General features: G+C 45.0%; 1 protein-coding gene across 6 annotated transcripts in view; it reads left to right on the top strand.

The window, feature by feature from the left end:
* Window positions 1-2,332: 2,332 nt before the first annotated feature.
* cib (thymosin beta cib) overlaps window positions 2,333-24,998 on the top strand; it is a 56,897-nt gene continuing 34,231 nt past the window's right edge. Inside the window, exon 1 of one of the 6 annotated variants that reach the window (XM_080267903.1) lies at window positions 2,333-2,494. The gene's annotated coding sequence lies outside the window, so the exon portion shown is untranslated. Of the gene's footprint in view, window positions 2,525-8,382; window positions 8,588-24,998 lie in introns of those variants that run through there. The other 5 variants (XM_080267902.1, XM_080267898.1, XM_080267899.1 and 2 more) reach the window with 5 other exon arrangements.

Here is a 24,998-nt window from a genome sequence, read left to right as displayed (position 1 = left end):
CTTATGTGGATGCACACATACTCGTACTTATCTAGCACACACACACACACACACACACACACACACACACACACACACGTTATACAGTTTCTTTTCAGTTCTTGACATATCCTGATTTTTTTCCCTAACAGGAAGCTTTCATACGCTGAGTGGTAACCATAGAACCAGATGGACACCTGGTGGTTTAGTGGGTTACGGCGCTGCACCTAGACATGACCTATAAGGGTTTACGTCTTGGGGTGTTTTGGGTTTATTGCCACCGGGGAAAAGCGACTGGTCACACCTCAAATGTTGGATCAAATTAGCCTAGCCCCGGGCCCCTACTCACCTGATATGGCAGTACAGGAGTGGATGATACGTGGATAGAGAACTATTGATTGTCATAGGAAGATATGATTAGGTTCTGTTTCGAAGAGGTAAAAGGGAACCATATCTTTTTTTTTTTTTAACTTGGCCCATCTTCGTTCTTTTGCAGCCCATTTCACGTTCCTCAGTCGCAAAATATGACAGTACTATGGGAATGCATCCTTTCCATAGCACTTCTTCGTGACTAGCATCATATTCTAGCATTAATCTCATTCTACGACTCGGTTTTCGTGATGGAGAGATGGTAAATTTAGGCCAGGTTAGAGTAAAAGGAGTATAGTTAGCCCCTTTAACTGCTTCACGGCGAAAAGTCTAGATTAGTCAATTCTTGCTTTTCTCAGGCGATTTTATTCAGCTTAGGAAAGACGTATAGTTGGGAATGAAGTCTATCTAACCCCCCTAGTTTTAAGTCTTCCCTAAGCTTATTAAAATCGTCTGACGGTAGCGAGAACAAAAAAAAAAAGTTCTCAGAATGAAGAGGTTAATAACGGCCGTGTTATGACTAGTAATATAAACGGTGATAACGGGAGGCTATTATTAGTATTATTGTTTGCTGGCATGTTCATAATTAATTGATAACGGTATGCTGTAATGAAGTGCTGAGAGGGAATGGGGTTCATATGTGTGTGTGTGTGTGTGTGTGTGTGTGTGTGTGTGTGTGTGTGTGATAAGTTTATAGATTAATGAGGAGAGGGACAGATAAACGGACAAATAAAGTGAGAAAGACGGAGAGGGGGGAAGGGATGGATGGAGGGAGAAGGTATTAGCTGTGAGTGCGTATGAGAGAATTGTGGGATATTCGAGTTGTAGAGAGAAATATATTGGGTGTGATCGCGTGAGAATTATGGGTTATTGATATTCGAGAAATTATACCGAGAGAGAGAGAGAGAGAGAGAGAGAGAGAGAGAGAGAGAGAGAGAGAGAGAGAGCTATGTGCGTGTGTACGTGAGAAAGATCGCTAGTTACCGTATGTGCACCCATGTAAGGCCTCACCAACCTCACCACACACCTTCCCTTATCTGGCTACACTGCTCCCCTTCACTCACTCACTCATTCTCTCTCTCTCTCTCTCTCTCTCTCTCTCTCAGAACATTCATACGTTTTTTTTAATTCACTCGTTCAGTCGCATACTCATTCATCCATTCATCCCCGTCATTCACACTCATTCATCTCGTTTTTGTCACGCTTCGGCCTGTCCAGTCATTCACACTTCTCAGCAAACTGATTTATTCATCCATCATTCAGTATTCACTATTGGGATGCTGATCGATGTTCACTTTTATCACTTATCCGCGATCTTATTAATTCATATATCCCCAACTCATTCACTACTCACTCCAGGCTGCTCAGTACATTAGCCTACTCACGGATACTCGCTTGTATTAACAAAAATACGAAGTGGCAGAGGATCAGATAACGGAGGAAGCAGCTGGAGTGAAGGAAATAGGATTGGAGAGAAGAAATATTGGAGCAACTGAGAGAGAGAGAGAGAGAGAGAGAGAGAGAGAGAGAGACCGGTAGAAAGAACATGGGGAAGGAAAATGGTGGGAAGAGGGAAAGTACTGGACGGGATGGGAGGAGGAGGAGGAGGGATGAATAGAAGGTATTGTGGAAGCCAATTCGAACGATCCAAATTTATTCGTTCTCTTCCGTCCTCGTGAGTAATTTCCTGAGCCGACCAAAGCGGGAAACTATGTCCGCAGAAGGTCCATTTATGTCACTTTTATTCATACATTTGGCCGAAGACGCTGTATGAGGCAGCCAAATTTAGAGTCGTGATGCAGAAATTTTCCCTTTGTGTTCATGCCATCGGATAGGGGAAAAAAAAAAAATGTAGATGTAAATAAAAAAAGGCGAGAGTTGGCAGTAAGTGTATGTATTTTCCCTGCCGTCAGAACCTGAAAATTCTTTCAGACTTTTCGTGCATTGCAAGGGGATATGAAGCGCTTTTGTATTCGTGGGGCTGGTCTGTGAGTCACCGGGATGGAAGGAGAGATAGTTGAATAAGAGAGAGGGAGAGAGGGAGGTGTCTGGCAACGCGACTCTCCCTTCAAGTTGAGTCATCGGTTAGTGAGATTCTGTGAGCCCGGCCCGACACGCAGCCAGTTGAGCTTGGGATATCACTGAGGTAGGAGGTGCTGTTCCTGTGGACCCCTAAGTAACTCAAACAAGTGCTGTGTTATATATCCTTGCTCTTGATTGTGAATATTTTATTTTATGCGCGGTTTTTAGTGCTGGCTGCTCTTTTCCCCGGTATGGTGTCCCTGTTTTTTCTCATTTAGCGTGTAGTTTTGGACAAAGCATCTGTTTCCCACCCACCCTCCCGGTCCATGCCGGGGGGAAAAATCCGAAGTTTCTCCTGGAATTAGAGTGATTTAGTCTTTGGAAATTTAAATTATGGTAGGGGATAGTTCAAGGGTTATTATTGTCGCTGTGTTTCCAGTTGCCATGGCGCTGTTGCCGAGGGAGGGAGAGTTTGTGTGGGGAGGAGGGAGCCGGCGTCCAGGATAAGCGGCGTGAGAGGGTGTGGCAGAGAGAGGGAGAGAGGAGGGGAAGGGGAGGGAGGAGAAAGAAGGGGGATTGGACGGGCGGCGGAGGGAAAGAGGAGGGGGGTTGGAAAAGGGGGAATGGCGGATGAAGAGGGTCCAGTTGGGGGTTGAGAGGGAGTAAACATTTTCAAAAGACTTGGCGTGAAATCCGGCGTGGAGTACCGGAATCTCAGGCACGGGTGGCGGAGGGAAATTTGAAATTATAAATGGTATCTGCAGTGTTTTAAAGCTATTGTTGATGCGGAAAGCCTTCGTAGGTGACAGCTTTGGTATAATCCAGTGGTGTAAATAAAAACAGTGATAGCTAATGAATTACTTTTGTACCGGTATCTGACATCAGTAATAATGGCGTTTTTTTTTAATATTCTATTCGTTTTAAACGAATGAACATGTTAGTTTAATAAAGTTTGTATCAGAAAAGCTTGTGATGTATCGACTGAAGCTCTGATAGGAGAGTTTTGATATACTGTGCTTTGTAGTCAGTTTGGTCACGCCCCATCCCCCCCAAAAAAAAAAATCCGGTAGGTGATAGTGTTTATTCTGAACATTTTTACCAGCTACCGGTTGCAGATGACAGGCTTGACAGGATGTTATTAGTGTGTAATAGGTGTTTTAAGTAATGATCCGCAGCATACGATAATAGCGCCTGTGACATTTGGATAGTGAGTAGCAGATGAATCGTACATAGCTTATTTTGGGGGTTAGATGACAATAAATACGAGCCGAATGATTGGGATTTTGGAGTTTGGCCGAATAAAATTTGGATATTTGACGTTCAGCGATGAAATAATTGTGATACTGTATGTATATAAAGATTTCTTTATGATAATCTTTAGTTCATGTGATAGTTTTTGAAATTAGCAGACTTTTTTCTTTAGGGTACTACGATCATTAAATTTAAACTTGTTCTGTACGGTAGCGTAGAAACTTTTTTTTTTTTTTTTTTTTTTGCCATTTTGTTTTTGGTAAGGTTAATAAAGCTACAGGTTTTTAATTATATGATTTCGTAGAATATTTAAGGTTGAATGTATAACTTCTGTAGCCTAATTAGAGTAGATACAGTAGAATTAGCAGGTGGGAGGGAGGACAGACGAGCCATGTGGGACTGCAGCCAGACACCCGTATTGACCCACCTTGCAAGGGGTAACGCCGACCCCCACACCCTTGCCCTCGCCCCCCTGCTACTTGTTACTGAGTGGGAGACCCGGTGAGGTGTGGGAGAATTTGTGGGATGAGGGGGAGTTGTGGGAGGCTTTGTGGGATGAGGGGGAGGTGTGGGAGGCTTTGTGGGATGAGGGGGAGGTGTGGGAGGCTTTGTGGGATGAGGGGGAGGTGTGGGAGGCTTTGTGGGATGAGGGGGAGGTGTGGGAGGCTTTGTGGGATGAGGGGCAAGGTATGGGAGGCTTTGTGGGATGAGGGGGAGGTACGGGAGGCATTGTGGGATGAGGGGATGGAGTGGGAGGCTTTGTATATGAGAGGGTGATGTGGGGGCTTTGTGGGGTGAGGGGGGAGTTGTGGGAGCCTCTGTGGGGTGTGGGAGGGTGAAGGTGGCTTTGTGGAATGTGGGTGTGTGTGGGAGGTTTTGTAGGGTGAGGGGATTATGAGATGCTTTGTGGGATGGGGAGGTGAAGGAGGCTTTGTGGTATGGGGAAGTGTGGGGAGCCTTGGGGTGTGGGGGGAGGTGTGAAATGGCTTTCTGACGAGTGGAGGAGGTGGGAGACTTTGTGGGATGTGAGGTGGTTAGCTTGGGGGAGTTCGGTGTGGCGGTTGTTGTTGTAGGCTTGGCGAGGGTGGTGAGATGGGGATCACTGTGATTGGATGGAGATAGCGAGGGAGGTTTGGTGGGCTGGATGAGGTTGGTGTGGTATGTGGGAGTGAGGGTGTTTGTGTGGTTGGACAGGATGTTTGCGGTGAGGTTTGGTTGGTGGGAAGTTTATGGGTCTGGTGTGGATGAGTGTGGTGGTAGTTGTGATGGGTTCGGGTACTTTGTTGTGGTAGGTGAGGAGTTGGGATTAGGGACTGGTGGCAATATATTGTTACTGTTAGATGCAGTGGCTGAAGGTTGTGGTAGTTGCGATCTCTGATGTCAGCAGGTGTGGTTGGTGACAAGCAGGGGGTACGGTGGTGATATTGGCGTTACGATTGTTTTGAGTTGTAATGTTTTTAGATAACGGGGATAGGTAGTGAATGACATTAAGGAGTATTTACATAGACGTGTGCATTGCAACTAATTCAATAGCCTTATGGAATAATGGTCTCTTCAGTTACGATACTTAGGTATACAGAATCTTTTGTGGTTATAACGGTAAAGACAATGGAGTGTTGAAAGCGAAACGGGATATTGTGTGGCGAGTAGGCTGCCGGTAATTAAAGTGCAGTATAACAGGAACTTCTACACTTTTTTGTGGTAAGGTACGTTAGTCTTACAACCCATTTAATATGGGTTTGTAAGGCGATTTTACAGACTGCCAGCGGATTACATCGGAATAATATTAAAACTTGCTGAAAGAGATTATTCCCATGTTTAACTTCGTTGTCCTGTTAACATCATTCAAGATTAGATTAGATTAGTAGGATATAAGATTAGGTTAATGGAACAGAAGAGTCATTGGTGGGTAGTTGTAATTTTCGGTGACGTCAGTATTTGATCAAGGATATCGTTGAGAATGATTTAATAAAAATGGTGTATTGGTTTGCTTAAAAAGAGTGAGGACAGCAGGGTCACTTTTTTTTTTTTTTTTTTTTTTACGATATGATTGAATGACGGTGGTCGATGTGGTGGCTTAGGATAAGTAACCTTCAGTTAGAGGAGTCTTCCCACAAAATAGCAATGTTGTCTGCCATTGTACTGAGGGGCCTAAACTGACCGGCGTTGAAAGACGAGGATGTTGTATTGAATTACTGGAGACCTAGGTAGGGTAAACGAATCGAGTCTACGGGAGAATTAGTGATAGGTTCGAATTGGTAATGTTAAAGAGTTATGGGGAGGTTCGAATTGGTAATGTTAAAGAGTTATGGGGTGGATGGTTTTATGCCTGCTGCCTCCAGACGGTTTTACTCAGTTTTGGGCAACTTTTAGTAGTGATTAAACTGGATAGCTTAAATAGAGTATAGAGGCAGTTGTTCAAAACAAAAACTAATGGATCGGTGTTTCCAGATGCTGTATATAATAGAGTAATTAGAGGCGGCAGGTGGCTGGTGTCTGGGGCTTGCATGGCGCCACAGGGACCATCTGCCACGTGGAAGGCCAGAGAGGAGGGGAGGGGGTGATAAAGCCGGCTTCTTGTTCTGGGGGCGACTTGGAGGGTGAGGGAGAAACTGGTAGGCTTTGTGTGCTTGATGGGTGAAGATGTTTTTGTGTGGGACTTTGGTGTGATTCTCTCTCTCTCTCTCTCTCTCTCTCTCTCTCTCTCTCTCTCTCTCTCTCTCACGTTGAGTTCAAATATATTGAGTTCAAATGTATAAGGTTAGATCGCTAGCTTTTACCAGACACTGCCTCTGCAGTGTGTGTGTGTGTGTGTATGTTCTGTGGTAGCCGTTTGAAGCTAAGCGGATTAAACGCTGTATGTGTATTAAAGCTAGGGTGAGATTAAACGGATGACTATTAAATGTATCACACCGTTAAGCTAGTGAAAAGTTAAAATGCATTATATCAGTGTGTTTTCTTAATGCCAGAAGTCTCCCGAGTAGAATGAAATTGTCTGACGGTAGTAGGAATATTACTACATATCAAGATGTATTGGCACTAATGGAATTGAGATTAATAATTCTTTGTTCTACTTTCCCCCATGCTCTTAGTTGCGTTCACGTCCGAAGGGTTAGCATTTTTACTCCACCCGTGCGATATAGAACTAAAAATTGAGTGAAAATATATTTTAAAAGTTTAAAGCGAGGCAAAATCGTACGCTCCACATCCTCTTGAGTTCCAGTTCCGGGATGTTGTGTGGGTTCCTGGTAGTCTTGTGTACTGCTTTCTTAGCTTTGACCTAGTGGCGTGTGTGTAGCGTTGTTTAGAGTACATTAATCCTTTCTGTTCTAGTTTTATCGTGACGTAATCTGATTTACCCAGTTTTTAGACCTGCACTGAAGTTACAGTATGCAGTTATCACTTATGGTTAGTGGGATTCCTTGACCTGGGGATAGTTATTATTATTATTTTTTTTTTAAAGGCAAGGCTGCAGTCATTTATGTGCTTGAATAAATTACCGGTAATTATTTGATTACTGTGATTTATTTGCTTAAAATCGTCGGATATTGGCCAGAATAAGTTTCTTACAAGACAGCCACGAAGTGGCATATTTTTGGAAGTCATTGCCACAGATTAAGACATTGGTATGAATTGCTGTTAAAGTTAGCGTTCGTGTAATTGTAAATACGGTAGTTAAGCAAAGAGAGAGAGAGAGAGGTGCTGGCGCCCTCATGTAAGGCTAGGCTATACGTCACAACCAGCCGGCATGCTAGCCCAACAAGCACTCTGTTATATTACGATATTTGCTCTCGGCCCCAGCCCAGACTGGATTTACGAAGTAGGAGAGTTTGATGTATTAGCAGCTTTTTTTTTTTTTTTTTTTTTTTTTTTACAATTTAGCTCTCCAAATAAACATTGTACTACGGTACTTGCTTTTAGTTGCATTCTTGACTGAAGTAAGTATTCAGAAACCAAGTGGGAGAGTTTAGTGCGTGGCATGGTTGTGGTTGAGTTTTCTTTGATAGTGGAGTATGGTGTAATGCACTGTATTATACTACAATATGGTACGTGCTCACCTCTATACCAGACTTAAGTGGCTTGCTAAACCAAGTCGACGAAATTTTAGTTGGTTTATATTATTTTACTGTGTAGCTAGTCACAACAAGCTTTTCTTATGATACCGGTACTTGCTTCCAGTGACACTATGCTGAATATAAGTAGGAGAAATTTTTTTATCGCCTGTCTGGGAGTGTTCTTGATGGAGACGTTGAGTGGTGAGGTCACGATTGCTTTGAGAGTTCAGCCTCACTCTTCATTATTAAATATCAACCCGGTTCTTATTGTCAGCTCCCCCGTAGATTGAAGTAGGAGTGTTTGGTATTGACTGATATGGGAATGGTTTATAAGGTAGTGTTGTGGTGCTAAGCTCTTATTTTACGACACCGGTGCTAATTGTAAATTCCAGCAAACTAAAATAACAATGAGTCTACCAGGAGAAGTGGAATTCATCTGGGCATGGTTTATCTGGGGTTTGATGTAGTTTATCGTTTTTGGTAGTATATAATAGCCCATTATAATGAAATCATGCATTTTAGGCACTAAACTGCTGAAATAAAGTATTCATAGGGGAGTGGCGTGAAGTAAGAGAATGTGAGTGAGCGGTTATTTTTAGGGAAATCGTATAGGCTATATTTTAATAGGATTCCTGCTTTCAGCACTGCCAAACTGGTCACAACGGACTATATAAAGTATGTGAGTAGTAGTCGTGTGTGGGAGTGGCCTGGTGGAGGGTTTGAGTGGTGGTGGTGGTGGTGGATGTGGCGGTTGAGTGTGTTTTATCTTTCTTTGATAGTGACGACATCCGCTTGGCGTCTCCTCACCGGTTTCTCGAAGCTTCACACCATCGTATCTCTGAGTAGATGTGGGTGTGGCGTTATTTTGAAACCACCTTTGAAATAGACGCGTTATCCACATTTGGCCTACAGTTTGTGGTTTTAATTTTTAATGTCAGTTGTCTTTCCATTTTGTTTTTATGATGTTCAGGGAGTGTCCTTAATGGATTGCATTGCCCATTTTTTCAGATTGATTCAGATAAGAAATTTTAGTTTTGAATTAGGGAACAATGCTGGTATCAGTTAAGCTTCAGGACATCGTACTTATTTTGTCTTATTATTTTTTGATCCTGCCTCCAGCTTCTGTTGGAAATCAGGGTCGAGATGATTATTATGATGATGGTATAGTTAGGCTACATGTTCAGTACATTTTAGTGGTTCAGAGTCAATAAGTACGGTACATATTTTAATGCTGCCAAAAATCTGTTGTTTGCGATGTAGAGGTGAAGTGACGTGTTGGTTGAGGGAGGAGGGTGTGGGCCTGTAAAACTCGACGGGAATGTCCTGCCACATTATGAAAGGGAGTGGCCGGGAGGCAGGGGATTTTTTTTTATTTGTTTTATTGAAGTTCTTTTTTCCCTGAAGTTCATATAGGCCATGTAATATAAATAATATCACCGGTATTTCAGAATATTATAGACGGTACTTAAAAACTGAATACTTCTACGTAACTTGTACCAGCATAGCCTATAGTTTTTGTTCTCTTGTTCCCTTAACTGCAATCTTTAACGAATGTACCCTGGTAATACCAAAGTTGAGGTTATATTGTACTGGCTTCAGAGTATTAAAACTAATACCATACGCTAATCGTACCGGCCAGTAATGTAAGAATTTAACATAAAAATAGTAAGTCAACGTAGTCTTTCATAACGCCGGTCTCAGTATCTATATACTTGGGGAGGGGATCCAAGTTGCATCCGACTCCATCCTTCAGTACACAGAAAACATGTCAAAATGGTGAAAACAAAACGTCCTTAAACGCTCATACACGACGTGAAGAGGTAGGTTGCAGCAGACAGCATCGTCCAATACCTTTCCTTTAACTGGCAGTGCTGTAAAAAAAACGCTTTGAAATATAGAGCAGACGGGGAGGGGGCTTGGTAAGTCTGGGCAGTTCGAGGTAAGGGTTAGCCTAAAGGAGTTGGATCACCTTACCAGCCTCGGTGCACCGCTCACTAATACGAGATACGTCTCCCTAACGCCTAATGAAAGTGTTTCGTAACTGTATTAGACTCGTCCCATCACTAAGAGTTGCTTTCCAGGTGAATTATTACGGTAGCGAAAATAAGGACATCGTACTATGGGTGTTAACTTTTCAGTCCCATGGTTTTTGCTCTCTGTAGACTTGTCAGTTTGAGACTAGAAATTGGTGATAGAATAGTTTTAATATCTTAATAAATCATTCTATTACAATAAATCCATACTAAGTTAAGATCATCCGGAGATAGCAAGGACAAAACAGAAGTTGGACGTCTCAAAAAAGAAAGAAAAAAAAGCCTTTAGGTAGTAGAAAATAAACTGAAAAGACGTCATCGCACCAAAATCGTTGACAAATCGCATGATGGTAGCAAGAATAAACTAAAGACGTCATCACAGTGAAGGCATTAGGTTTAGCCAGACAATACCGGTACCTGCCTCTGTTTAGGAATAGTTCATGACTTGTGTTCCTGAGTTCTCCTCCGAGCAGAATAAAATAGCAGAGCTGTAGTAAAAATATATTGAAAAGACGTCATTGCACTAGAAGGATTATATTTAGCCTGACGTAGCTACTTGCCTTAGTTCAGGAATAGTGCGTGGTTTGTACACAAGCTTCAGCCGTAACAGACACTATAAAATTAACATTACCCGGTTGTACGACCGCTTTTTTATTTTTATTATTATTTATTTTCAGTACTTTAATTTTGAGATTGATGTACAGTTCAAGCTACCGTCCTTATTTAACATCATGCCTTTCTGAGTCTTAAAGTTACTAAGAACCTTGGTATTGTTTCCTAATACCGGTGTTAGTCTGCATTGACAACACATTCCGATAGATGCTCGATAACTGCACATGTCATAAACGGCATTCTTTACGCTGCTGTCTTATGTCATTGGCGAGATGGGACTATATAATGGATTAACTACTACTTATTTGTAGCCTGCATTGGTTCTCGGTCCTTACTTTTCTGCACCAACTCACCATTTTAATAACTGGACCCGGTTTTCTCTTATAGGCCTAGTATTCCTATAATCTAAATGGGTATGATTAAGTTTTTGAAAGATTGTTTTGGCAGTTTGAAAAAAGATTGTACTTAAACTCCATCTTAGCATCAGAGGTGTGGAAAGCCAATTACCGGTATATACTATTCACTGAAGAGCGAGGGAGAGTTGGGAGGAACCTTTTAGGGAGAGAAAGTAGAGGCATTTTAGGGAGTGGCTGAGGTGGTGGTGAGTCGGGTTGGGAATTAAGGGAATTGGACTTTTTAGAGAGTGGAAGTATTTTACGCAGTGGATGGAGAGTTAGAATGGATTGAGGAGGGTAGACTCTTTGGGGAGGCTGAGAGTGAGGAGTTAGTATTGGGGACTAAGAGAGTGGTTAACCTTTTGGGGAGATCGGCAAGTATTGTGGAGGGTGATTGGTTAATGTGGGCGACCTTATGAGAGAAACTGAGAGGACCTTTGGGAGGGAGTTGAGTGGGGAATGATTGGCTGAACGGCAGTAGGATAAATGCAGAGAGCGAGTGAAGAGTTAAGAAAGAAAGGCAGGGCGAAAAGTTGCAGGGGTTTGAGTGGGGAGTGTGCAGAGAGGTAGAGAGAGGAGGGGGGGGGGGGTTGAGTAAATTGAACCACAGAATGAGGAGAGGAAGGGAAGGAAGACGTAAGGAGGGAAGTGGACGGAAGTGGGAGTAAGCAGAGTGGAAACATTATTTCCCTGTTACCAGTAGCGGTGTTTTGCTAGGGCCGAGAGGGAGAGAAAGAGGGAGGAGAGAATCTGCAGTCGAGTGGGAAGCTTGTAGTGAATGGAAGATGGGGTGTAAGAGGAAAACTTGTGTAACTTGCAGGTGTTGTGCTAGAGAGAGAGAGAGAGAGCAGGCACCGATTGTTATGTCGAGGTTGAGGAATGCGTGCTATCAACTCGCGCCTGGATCTTATCATACGTTGACAAGCTCCCCCCCCCCTCCCCTTCTGTTCTTTCTCACAGCCTTATTCCATCAAGCTTTCCTCCCCCCCCTCTTCTGTTTTTTCTCACAGCTCTCCGCCTCCCCTCACTCCCCAACTTCTCCTTTCCTTTATATCTTCCTTTCTCCCCAATTCTTTAATTTTCCTCTCACATCCGTATCTTTTCCTCTTATCCTCCAACCTTATCTCCCCTCCCCTCCTCGCTTGCTCGTTCCTTATTTCCTCCTCCAACCATCTTTCTATTTCCTCACTCACCGTCCCTCCGTTCCTAACCCCACACATTTCCTCCCCAGACCTAACATTACTCTTCCCTCGTCCCAACATTTTCTCCTCTCCTGGCCGATTTCTTCCTCCCTTTCCACTTTTTTTTCCTTACACTTTTTTTTTTTTTAATTCGGTTGTCATTGTTCTTGGTCATCTGTACGGGTTTGTACCGGTATAGTGCATGTACGATTTTTTTTTTTAATCCCTCCTCTCTTCGTCAGTATCTTAATGGTAAATCATGGTTTTGCCTTTAAAACAATAATTCATTTTCTTCTCCAGTGTAGTGTTTCTTTTATCCACCATCCCGCCCTCTTTTCATCATTATCGTATTGTTCTACTCGTTCTTGTACCAGTAGATCATTTTCTTAAAGTGTGTGCACATCTCATGCTCTTACGTACCAGTACATGAAGCCCACTGACCCTCGAAGTGGTTTTATCGTGCCGTACACTTTTTTACAGTGTTTGGAAAAGTCAGGTGTGCTGGAGACAACCACATTTATGGTAATTTCCATACTGTAGTCTTCCACGCATTACACAGGTGTACTTGTTTCCCCTTTTCGTCCCCTTTAACTTGTTGCTTACCATTCTTCACCCCACCCTCTCTCCGCTCTTCCCCTTTCTTCTTTCATCTCATCTTTTCTATTTCCTCGAACCCATCCCTATATTTTCACATCAATTGTCCTATCTTTTTCACTTAAATTTCTCCAGTCATCCTCTCCCTCTCTTCTCAACCCTCCTCTCCAATTATGTCATGCCTGTTCTTGCATTTCACCCTTTCACTCTCCTTTCATCGCCTCTTCTCCCTTCTCCCCATATTCCATTTCTCCCACCCTCTTTTCCCGCCCCTTCTTTCTCGCCCTCTTTCCAGTCTTTCCAGTCTTTCCATCCTTGCCCTTCTTTCCACCCCCTTCTCTTCCCTTCCTTCTTTTCCTTTCCCTTCCCTTCCTTCCTTTCCCTTCCCTTCCCTTCCTTCCTATCCCTTCCCTTCCCTTCCCTTCCCTTCCCTTCCTTCCTTTCCCTTCCCTTCACTTCTCTTCCCTTCCTTTCCCTTTTCTTCCCTTCCCCTCCCCTTCTCTCCCTTCCCTTCCCTTCCCTTCCAAAACCCCTCCCTTCCCTCCATTCTGCCTACCTCCCCCCTCTTGCCTCTTACGTTGCGAACCGGGCCGCGTCCAAAGAGCCAGCTGCTACCGGTACCTCGAGTGTCCGTTGCAACGCTGTCTGAGGGTGTACACACACACACACACACACACACACACACACACACACACACACACAATAATTGCGCTCATTACGACGACTTTCTGCCACTTTTCTGCACCCAACTGTTTCATTTATCGAGAAAGGACCTGCCTTGGTACAAGGAGTTATCATTAGATTTTTGTTTGTTTAGCTGCCGTACCGGATATTATATAGTTATTCCATCGATCTGAGCATGTCTCCTTTAATATAATCGTCTTGGCAGTAGTAGTAGTTTGGATCGGAGAAAGGTCATCTTCATCTAAATCTAATAGTCTTGGCAGTAGTTAGAGTCAGATAGAAAAGATGTCCACAGCTGAAACTGGCCGACCACAAGAACTCAGTCAGCCCCTTTGTCATGCTTCAATTTCCGGTGCCCCATCTGCTGTTGACTTGTGGCGTGTTTGTGTGATAGTGTGCATCCCCTCCCCCGGGGTGTGTCAGGCGGCCCTCCCTCCTGCCTCCCTCGCTGTCTGTCTGAGGCCCAACTGTTGCTCCACTCGCGGTTCACGGTGCCATCTGGTTGTCGTGGCCGTAAGTCAGCCAAAGTGATCAGCAGTTACCGTAAAGTTACCAGCCGTCGCTCCCGTCCACGTCACTCCCCTCCCCTCCCTTCCCATTCCCCCCTTCATAACTCCACCTCTCACCACAGCCGTCCTCTTTTCCTCTGCGCTGCTCTTTCCCCCCCTCCCCCCAAGCCAGCCTCTCCTCACCCTGGAATATAATAGTATGGTTATTAAAAAAAAAAACGAGTTCTCGTACGAATGGGGTTGGAGATAATTTCAAACTGCGCCACGGGTACTTGGGTTTAATTTCAAACTGCACTGCGAAAGGTCACAATAAAATCGTATGGAGATAGAAAGAATAACGTTGTACTGAAGGGGTTAGAGGTTGTCGTAGGGAAGTAAAGATTGGAATGCGGATGTGGAAAACTGTGATAACGTGGAAGATTTAGGCCTGTGGAGCAGAACGGGAAATTTGGAATGCTTGAATGATGGCTGCATTGATTTATGGGCCATTTCATTGGGAACTGCATTTACTCTTTTCTGTTCCTATTACTGGTTCTGGCAGCGCCCTTTATTAGTGGGATATTGGGTCGGACTGAGTGTGGTTGGTGCTTATGTATTTGACGTTGCCTGTGTTGAGTACAGCCGTGGTGGGGAAGGGCGGATGTTGAGTATGTTGAGTGCAGATGTGGATGGATGAACGTTGAGTGTATTGAGCGCGGATATGTTGAGTGAACGCATTTGTGTATGTGTGCTTGTATGTGTTTTTAGGAGTCAGATGTGTATTATGTTGAATGCAGATGTTTATAGATGTAATGTTTGCGTTTCCAGCGCAGATGTGAGTAAGTGTGAGTGTAGATGTTTACAGTACGAGTTTGTCGTCCGTGCCTTTTGAGTGCGAATGTGTATGGGTGAGTTGCGTGTGCGTGCTTGGGGAGTGCCTGTGTGCATTAAGGGTGATCGACCTGGGGCGGGGTACCAGAGAATGTACCTTAGGGCACCGTTACCCACCCAGCTGCTGCCCCACATACCACCACGAGGGTACAGCAGGAGAGAGAGAGAGAGAGAGACTGCAGAATAATTTTCAAGGATTTAGTTCAGCTCACATAATTCAGAATAACTATGATTATATGGGTAGGCCGCTGGTATTTAACTTATTAACTGGGCTTAAACAGTGTCAGAGCTTTTAATCAGGACAACTATAATACACAATGCTTAAATATTAAATTTCTCTCTCTCTCTTTCTCTCTCTCTCTCATGCTACTCGCCCTTGTGCTATATTACCACTCACCTGTAACCTCCCCCCTTCCCCCTCCTCACACCTGTCGTACATCTGTCTAATCTATGCACGATTTCGCCTCTGAACACTTGTAAATGTGACTCAGACCTGATCCCAGGGAAAATTATCACCTGTAGCAGAAGTGTGGGTCACGGAAGTTTCGTGATATTCCCACCAGGTACGCCTCCCTAGTAGCGACCTCCTTAAAGCACCTACCACCCTACCGTCTTGGCTAGTCCTGCATACCTTCACCACTGCCATTCTGAACACCCCTCACTCTCACTTAACCTACCCCCACCCCAGCTGTTGAGGTAGAAGAGAGGGAGAAAGGTGTTAGGGGGTCAGACAGCCAGACGCCTCTTGTAACCCTTTCACGACCACAGGAATTTTAGCGGTTTTGCTTTGGATACCAACAAGATGTTTAATTCAGCAGTGAAATGATGGTCCATAATGTTGGTTAACTCTTTCAGGCAGGAGTGTCTTATAAGCTGAATAATATAGAACAGTATTAAAAACATCCATTGACTAAGAGTTCATGGAGATCGTTTATAGTGTAGATTTTTTTTTTTCCTCCTTAATTCAGATGCGTGTCTTGTGATGAAAAAGAAGGGAGGGATTCCTTCTCTGGACTTTATTTATGATACTGGGCCTGTCTGTATGTCGGGCTTATTATGGCCGGACGAGCGAGAGCAGAAACAGCTGTGATTAATTTTTTTTTTTTTCTTAACATAGGGAGAGAAATTTGTCTGGGGGTTGTCTGAATTCAGTATCCGGGTCATGATAAGTGGTTGTGTCTGTGTATGGAACATAATGATCAAAAGAGCTTATCCTGAACAGCTGTGGGGGTGACCAGGTTGGCCCCCATGGTGACTCACGCCCGCCAGGTGTTGGTGGATCCACTGCCATCATCACCCACCCACTCACCCCTACTTACCGACTGTACCACGCCTCCCCCATCCCCTCTCCCTTACCTCCCACACGCCTATCTTTCCTCCCCACCCCCATTACCTATTCTTGCATCTCTCCACTGACTTTCCTTTCCAACCACCTGCCCCGCACTTTACCCCTGCCATACCACGCCTCCCACCCTACCTCACTCTCTCTCCACCCTTTTACCTTCACTTGCTCGCTCACACACCGCACCTACTCCTTTTTTCCTCGTCATCCACCCACCTGCCTTCCTATCTGTCCTACACGTCTTTACTTTCTTTCCCACCCACCTCAGTCTCTTCGGGAATGCTGAATTAACCTGCCTCGAAAACGGGGCAAAATTGTTACTGAGACCCCCGTCCCACTGAAGTATCCATCATCTTTCCCACTTCACCTCTTTCCATCCACTCCAGTGTCTCGCCTCATGCTCACCCACCTCAGTCTCTTCAAACCTGCCCTCCTACCTAACTAAATTTTTCTCCATCTTCCTTACAACTCGGGTTCCTTTGGTCTTCCCACCTTTTCTCTCTCTCTCTTTTTTTTTTTTTTTTCTTGCCTCCCACCCACCCCAATTTCCCCCCATCCTCCCTCTCTCCCACATCACTTTATTTACTGGAGATTTGTCACGTCCGGGGATTTCAGATAGTTTACTTGTGGATAACCGTGATCGACTTAGTGGGAATTTGTGTCGTTTGTTTAAGTTTGTCTAATTTAATGTTTCGAGAGTTTATTGTACTTAAGGTGTTTATAGGTTATATGATCATAAACATTGTGTAATCTTATCTGATTAATCATTTCTGAATTGTTTACCTTACTTGGGGAGCAAATATATCTTGTGTATTGAAATGACGTTTCCTGTATATGAATATTTCATTAGGGTTTTAGATAATTATATTTGAGTAACACTGAACTTGTATACGGCAATTATGTCTAGCGTGTATACGATACAGTATTTTGCATGTATAACGTGTAGGGAATTACAAAAGTGCGCGGGTGGGAGCGGTGTAGCTAGTGTCAGTTGCGGGAATGAGGTTGAGTGAAGTGCGTGGTTGTGAGGAAGGTTGAAGCGAGGTAAATCATGCGTGGCTGAGTCAAGTGCGTGTTTGTGGGATGAGTGAATTGCGTGGTTGAGAGAGGTGAGTGAAATACGCGGATGAGAAGCAAGTTATGCATGGTTGTGCAAGTTTGTGAGTGAAGTGCGTGGTTGAGAGTTGATTGCCAATACGTAGTTGAGTGAGAGGTGAGATACTGGGTATGTGCCTGGGACTGGAATAGCTGCTGATGAGGTCTGTGTGCCTGCCAATTGCCGGTCTGTACGGCTGTGGTAGGGGCGTGGAGGGGGGGGGGGTTGACTGTGGTCGGAGGGGGAAATTTGGTGATTTGGGGCAATTGTGTTGTGGTGGTGAAGCGGGAATTTGGCTTTAGCTTAAGAATTGTTTGGTACCGGTATCTGGTTATGGTTGGAGATGTTTTGATTTTGGTAAGGAAGTGGGATTGTTGTAGAGGAGAGGGAGTTTGGTTTTGGTAGGGAGAAATTTTTGTTGCTGGAGGAGGGAAAGGGGGTTCGTATATAGTTGAGGGTTGGGGAATATCATGCGGACGTGGTAGGGGGAAGTGATGGGGGGGGGAGTCGAATCGTGATAGAGGGTGGGGCGATGGGGGGGGGTCTTCGCATGGGTGGGGGATAAGGAGGGTTGTGGTAGAGGGGAAAGAAATGGGTGATTGTGGTAAGGGAAAATAGAGATATGGTAGGAACTAGTCTGATTTTCCTAGACTATCATCATCATTGATAGGGTGAAATCTTGACAGGAAGGGGATGAACGTGGAGTCTGGAGGTCATAATAAGGGGGAAAGTGTGATCCTGCCCATCCATTGTGAGGACATCTACCTCCCTTCCAGTTCTCATGAATGGCCATCCCTTCTTTTATGGTAGTTTTATTGTTCTCTGCGTTGCCAGTGTTGAGACTGGCGAGGAAAGTGAGGGGAAAATACACTTGTTTGGGTTTGACAACAAGTTGCGTGGAGGAATCTTCAGTATGGGGACGTTTTTCAAGTTTTATTCGTATCTTCACACTGTTTTATTCAGTTTACGAGAGAGTTTCATACTGGAGTTGTTAGATAGCCCTCTTTAGCCAAAAGGTCTGCATATTAAAGAGGTAGCTTCTAAACCTCAGTAAACTCGTCTGGGAGTGTTTTACTTAAGGGAAAATGGGAAAACTTTATTTTTACAAGGAAGCAAACTGTTGTCTGGTGGCATCGTGCTATTTATATATTTGTTTTTTATGTACTTGTTTTTAAGATGAGAAGAACCTCAGGGAGTTGAAATACTAACGTGACAAGGAGGAGAAATGCCAAAACAGGTCTTCATTTGTTCTGGTCTGACAAGGCGTCTCTGTTGGCGGCTTTTGTGGTGGTATCTTTTTAAGTTGGGTAGTATCGTGTAGCCTTGTCGTCTGGGACCTGACTGCCATGAGGGGAAAAAGTATTAACAAGCCTCCCTTTGTGTCGGTTTGAAACCATACGCCCCTAGTTCCTTCAGACTTTTTTTTTTCCTTAATTGATTAAAAGTGTCTGGTGTTTATATACTGACGTTACGGTGAGGAAAAAAGTAGGAAAACAAGCTCATCTTGGGTCTGACAAGGAGCTATTTAAAATATTTTATTCAGCTGCTCTTCACGACTCGATGGAGACATCCTATCAGTTAAATGGAAGGAGATAGAGTAATAGTGTGGTGGAGGAAGTTGGTGACGGAGAGGAGGTAACAGAATAAGTAGGAAGGTGGAAGTTGCAATAGCCCGTCTGTTGAATAAAAGGTAACGTAGCAAAGTAGGAAGGATGGGGGGGGGGGACGTAAGTGAAGAAGTAACAGTATAGGTAGAGGGGGAAGGTCAGAGGAGTTGAAGAGATGGTAAAGTAGGTAAGGTAGGATGAAGAACGTGGAAGTAACCTAGCAGAGGAGGCAGGTTGGCATAGTGGAGAGGTATGTGGTAGAGGGGGATGGGGGTTGTGGACCGACAGGTGTAGGTGTACAGTAGGTGGGGGCGCTCCTACCCCTTGGGCGGTATCGAAGGGAAGCACTACCAGGCACCGGTTAGTTCCGCCACACCACACCGCACGCGTTCACCAGTTCTCTCTTCACCCCCTTATGCTGACGTCTTTTTTAGTTTATATATTCTGAAAGGGATAATGTAGATTGGTTGTTGAAGTTTCCTTGTATGTCGGCTATGAGTTTATTCTGTAAGAGGTAATATAATAGTGACAGGTTGTTGCTTATTGAACACTTTATGTATGATCCCGTCTCTGAGTTTACTGTGTTCTGAAAGAGGTAATGCGGATTGGTTGTTAGTACTTGCCCTCTTCCCGTTGACTCTCGTATTTCGAACTGAGAGGGGTTATAGGTAAACGCTTCATGAACTTCTTTTCTGTTGGATATTTCTCAGCTAAGTTTAAACTGTATGATAGCAGCAATAGTAGATAACAATATGAAGTGAGCGTGTTTTAAGTAATTAACCTCGTCAGTTTAATGACAACCCTTTTTTTCAAGTTAGAGAATTAACTTGTCAGGTGACGACGTTTTGTTTCATTAGACCTACGTTAATACGATTTAATCTGCTTTAGAGGCTTCTGACTTTGTGAATTGGAGAAGCAGCCTTCATTAAGCTATCTTGCAGTTTCGATCAAGCCATCTCGTGCCAAACCTCTTTTAAGGTTCCTTTTAGCCAACCGTCATGAGTATTTATGAATTGCTTCAATCCATGCCCACTTAAGCCAATTATTTAGATACGGCGATCTCAACCAATTTTACTATTTGCGGGAGATTTTCGAATTGGAAGGGCTATACAGTACAAAGTCTAATGATACACTACAGTACTTTTTGATGTATATTCCCTCCTAACTCAGTCTCGACTGAGGCTCACCTGCCCAAAATGAAGTCTTGTAACAGGAAGATGTAAAAATACCGTTCTGGTTATGATGAGCTGAGGCCCTCTCCTGCGATTATACGTCCCGCCCACACCAATCATCATTAGTATTCTATATTTAGCTTTAATCCCGGTTCACTTAGGATGATTGCCTTACTCGCTTCGTCTAGCCTGGATGTGAAGTTGGTCTGCCGTGAGTGGTCTTGCATGTAGTCTCGCAGGAGAGGGTCATGAATGAATTCACGACGTGGTGTTAACTCCGGATGCGCGAGAGAAAGAATCAGATTCACTAGTTTTATGTACGTGTGTGTGTGTGTGTGTGTGTGTGTGTGTGTGTGTGTGTGTGTGTGAGGGAGGGAAGGAGGGAGGGGGAAGGGAGCGTACCATGAGGGGCTAGTGTTCTGTGCGGGAATGAACGTCAGAGTTCTAATTATTATATTCACTTAGTCAATTTTAAGCTGCCTGGAACACTCAGTTCGAAGAATTTGTTAATGCGGTCACACACACACACACACACACACACACAGTGTGTGTGTGTGTGAAAGGGAGGGGGTGTACCATGATGGGCTAGTGTTCTGTGCAGGAATGAACGTCAGAGCTCTAGTTATTGTATTTACTTATTCAACTTTAAGCTGTCTTTGTGGAATACTCACTTCGAAGGATTTGATAATGCGGTGAGAGACAGAGAGAGAGAGAGAGCAGTAGGGATAGGGATAAGAAGGGGAAGTATGAGTGGGATGATGGAATTAGAAATGGAGGATTGGATATTAAGGACAATGTAAAGGAGAGAGAGAGAGGGGGGGGGGGATCATGGTGTGCGTCATGTGAGCGAGGAGGAGAGTAGTAGGAGTGGGGCGGGCTAGGCTGGAACCGATTTTATCCAGTTCGTTGGAGTCACGGGACCAGTGGTAGCGGTATTAATTTTTTACCTGGATAATAGTTGTACAGACGTCACCACCACACGAAGGTTTTATCTCTTTCAGCAATGGTCTGTAACTTCACTACAAAGTCTCGTGTGAGCTAAATTAAATAGTTTTGTGTATTTAATAATGAAATGTTACTGCAGTGATGAGACTTAAAAATTGTGCAGGGATATCCAGCAGTTGGATAGAGCATCTAGCAGCAGTCAGATTAGAATGTCTGCGACGTCCTGCCGTAGCTACGACGGAATAACCCATCACTTCAGGAGGCTTTTCTGTATCTCTCAGCTGAATAAGCGATAGCAGAATTAATTAAAGAGGCCAGATGAAACTTCTACCCCATAACTACAACAAAATGTCTTCGTAGATCGACAAACGTCTGGTTTGTGATAGTAAAAGGCGCCATTCTAGTGAAGCTGTTAATATAACATTACTGAGAGATAATGGCAGTGGTTGATGCCTTTATGCGGCTCAAATTGACTTCATAAATAATTCAGGATGCAACTTTTCTCTTTACCTCCTCTTAATGGCGTGCGTAGAGAATGTCTCCCGGTTATTTTGCGGGCCCTGATATGAGGAACGTTCGGTGTGGGTTGGAAGTGGTTGGAATCCAGAGAAGAGAGTAAACAAGGAATGGGGAGTGAGTGCTTAAGGGAATTTTCGGTGTGGGAAATTGGTTTAGGATTGTGATGGATTTTTGTGATAAGATAGGCTGAGAGGGAGAGAGAAGTAGTGAAATTGGATTAAGCAGGTAGGTGTGTTGGATACGAAAGGTGTGGGCTGTACAGAAATTCTGTAAGTGCTGTTCATTCAGCTCGAGATGTGTGTGGAGACCTTACGTTTGATGAAAATGAAGACCTGATCGAGTTGCCATATGGTTGCTTCCTGTGCTTTTACATAACTCCAATTTCATATTGATGTAGAATTACTGGTATTTTTTTAATGAGGGACATGCGGTACTAGAGTATAATACACCAGTATTGTCGTTGTAAAAGGACATACCAGTACGGTACAATACGGTATTTCAAAGCTCATCGTCCTGTTTCGTAATGTACAGTACGAGTAAAGCAGAACGGGAATCTTGCTGCATATTTTTTTCTTGCTTCTCATTTTTTCATGGCTACAGTTAGATAGCTATTATTAGGGGGTGTCGGAAATGTGCAGCAAGTTAATAGCTAGTGTCAAGAATTTATTTAGTTAATGTGGCGGAACGTACCAACCTCTCTCCGACTCCCCCGGCGGCTTTTCTTCCCAACACTCCAGTTTTCTCTCCATTCATCGACAGGAAGGAAGCTGCGGCTGTTGATAGGTGGAAGGTCACTGGAGCATGACTGACCTATTACTGTTCCTATTTTTCAGATGATTGTTAGGAAAAGGTAGACTATACCTGTTTTTCTTATTGGGTAAGGTAGATTACTGTAGATTCGGTTGGGTCCTGGGTGATTCTGTTAGGTTAGATTGTGTGAACAAGTTAGCATATTTTGCAGCTCTTGACTATATTAATCCGTACACAACGATAATATTAGTTATTTATTCTTGTTTCCCTGGATTATTTTATTCCCTGCTACCCTTAGACATAGTAATTTGCATACACGTCGGTAACTTCATCCCGAAAAGACTTGAATCATACGATTATATCAAGCTTAAGAAACGTTCTGGGAATTAGGCTAAGAGGTGAACAAGATATTTAGCAGTTTTACGAATAGTTTGCATAAGGTTGTCTTTCACGTTTGAGAGAGAAAGAGAGAGAGCTCACTGGTGATGACATAATGATAAACCCTCGAGTTATAAGTCCACTATGAGGCCTGTCTCGTGTATCCTGTTTGCCTTCTCTGCACTTCCGTTCCCCCCAGAGAGAGGGAAGGGGGGGGGGAGTAGTTCGTGAGGGAGAAGAATAGATAGGGGTAGAGAGGAGTTCGGAGAAAGGAAGAGTTCGTGAGTGGGTAGACTACAAAGAGAGAGAGAGGAAAGGAATTAACTGGTGGGAAGAATAGAGAGGGGGGGGAGAAATGTTATGTGCAGAACAGAGCAAAAGAGAGAGGGGAGGGGGGGACATACCAGTAAGACACGTAGCTACAGCACTCTGCATTTAATATATGACTTTACTTTCCCCTGAGTGACGTTTGTCTCTTCCAAGCAGGGGTGGCGCTCTCTGAGGGGGCCCTCCAAAATCTTGTAAGGTTTGATGCAGAATATGTAGAACCCTCTTTTATTATTATTTTTACTACATTTATATCCATGACGTGAATAACAAAACAATAATTAAAACTCTCAATAACACTGTTATGCAGCGAGTTTTGTGTCTTGACTTCTCGGGTCCAGTCACGGTGCAACTCTGGGTCCTTAATTCCTGACTGGGTCAGCACTAGCAAGGAAGGGAAACACAAACACCATGAGTAAACAAATACACTAATATATTAATGAAGAACAATTACACACACAACATTCTATGACCAGAGTCGAAATTACACAATGCCATACACTGATATTGATCTCAATCACTATCCACCTAGTTCAGCTTCTTTGACTCACATCTGGGTTATTTCCTCACAGTATCACAGGCAATATTTCACCAATGTAGCCAGTACATCAACACAAACAGATTTGCAGTCAACACAACCCAGTACCCTATATCCACAGGGACAGGTCTTAAGCCTAGGTGTTTGCGTGACCTAGATGGGTCCTAGCTAATACATCACCTCCACCTGACATGTACAGAAAGTCCCTAGCTAACTTAGCCTCTATACACACGTCACACTGGGGGAAGTGGGGGGGAGAGGGTCTTAATGCGGATAGGGAGGGTTTTCTCTGTGTGGCCAGGCCGGGGACAGGGAGGAGAGAGGGGGAGGGTATAACACTTGAGTTATACTGAGATGTTGCTGTGTTGTGTGAGTGACACGGGCTCAACTGTCACCGTCCGAGGGGGAGGGGGGCGTCTCAACCCGGGGCTGGGGTTATGTACTCCGCTGGTGATTCACAGGGGCTCGATTCATCGGCAAGGGGGGACACTATGAGCGGGGGTGGGGGGGAGTGTGTGTGCCACGAACGGGGATAGGGGGGAGGAACACAGGGGAATGGTGCACTGGTACTTCAGTGACCGGGGGGGGGGGGTCAGCACTGGGGAAGTATATGATCCAGAGCTGTTACTCACGGTTCTGATGGGGGGGGGGGCCTCACAGCACTGGGGAAGTATATGATCCAGAGCTGTTACTCACAGTTCTGACAGGGGGGGGGGCTCACAGCACTGGGGAAGTATATGATCCAGAGACCTGTTACTCACGGTTCTGATGGGGGGGGGGGTTACCACGGCCCTTGGGGAAGAGGACCTATGCGGGGAACTCCAGGTGGTGGCCCGGCATGGGAGGTGGGCTGTCCGGGGTGGTGCCACTAGTCTGGGAGGAATGAGCCGGCTTCCTCGCCGCATCGGCCCTGCAGGAGGCAGGGCTCTCGGGACTGGAACCGAAGAGGGCCAGGAGTCGGGCTACACGCCGTTGGCCCTTGGTCGTCTTTGAGGTCCAGGGGAGGGCCCGGGCCGAGGGTCGGCCGGGAGGAGGGTGCCACTGGGGTAGGGCGGCCTACACCCCTGTCCGGGGTGGCCATCAGAGAGGAACTGTGGCCACTTGCATCAGGGGAGGCCCTTTGGTCACGGCGAGCACTTAGGGAGGCCCGCTGGCTCTGGGGGCTGTGGCCTCTGCTGCAGGGGGAGGCCGACAAGGTAGGGCTGCAACCTCTGGCCCTGGCAGAGCCTGTCAGTGCCTAGGGTGACCCGGGCTGGAGGGACTGGATCCCGGGCCTCAGGGGCGTCTGGTCTGGTCCGGACTCAGGTGGGGAGCCTGTAGGGGGAGACTCCTGCCTTCCAAGGAGAGAGCTGGAAAGAGTGGCACCTTGTTCAAACACCAGAGCGGTGGGTCGAGGCAGAGGTGACTCCTGTCATCAGGCAGCCCCGTTGGGCTCTGCCTGTGCTCGTACGTGGATCAGGGGCACAGGGACCCTCCTGTCGTAGGGTTAGGGCCTCCTGCCATTGAGACGTCGGGAGGAAGAGGTCGGACGTACTCTCTCAGTTTTTGCCACAGCTCCGACAGCGTGCTCTCCCGTTGGAGTTACCTGTCCCGGGGCTGTCAGGAGGATGAGGTCGGATGAACTCTCGCGGCTTACACCACAGCTCCGACAGAGCATGCCTTCCTTCCGTGTGGCAAGGTCTTATGCCTGTAACTTCAGGAGGAAGAGGTCAGACGTACTCTCTTAGCTTTCACCACGCTCCGACGGAGCGTGCCCTCCTTCAGTCTCAG

Source organism: Coenobita brevimanus, chromosome 25 (genome assembly GCF_032717465.1).
Source record: "Coenobita brevimanus isolate Jiangsu-jjx chromosome 25, ASM3271746v2, whole genome shotgun sequence".
In the NCBI taxonomy this organism is placed as follows: domain Eukaryota; kingdom Metazoa; phylum Arthropoda; class Malacostraca; order Decapoda; family Coenobitidae; genus Coenobita; species Coenobita brevimanus.
The sequence above is the reverse complement of the archived record's forward strand: the minus strand, read 5'-3'. Positions and strand labels throughout refer to the sequence as shown.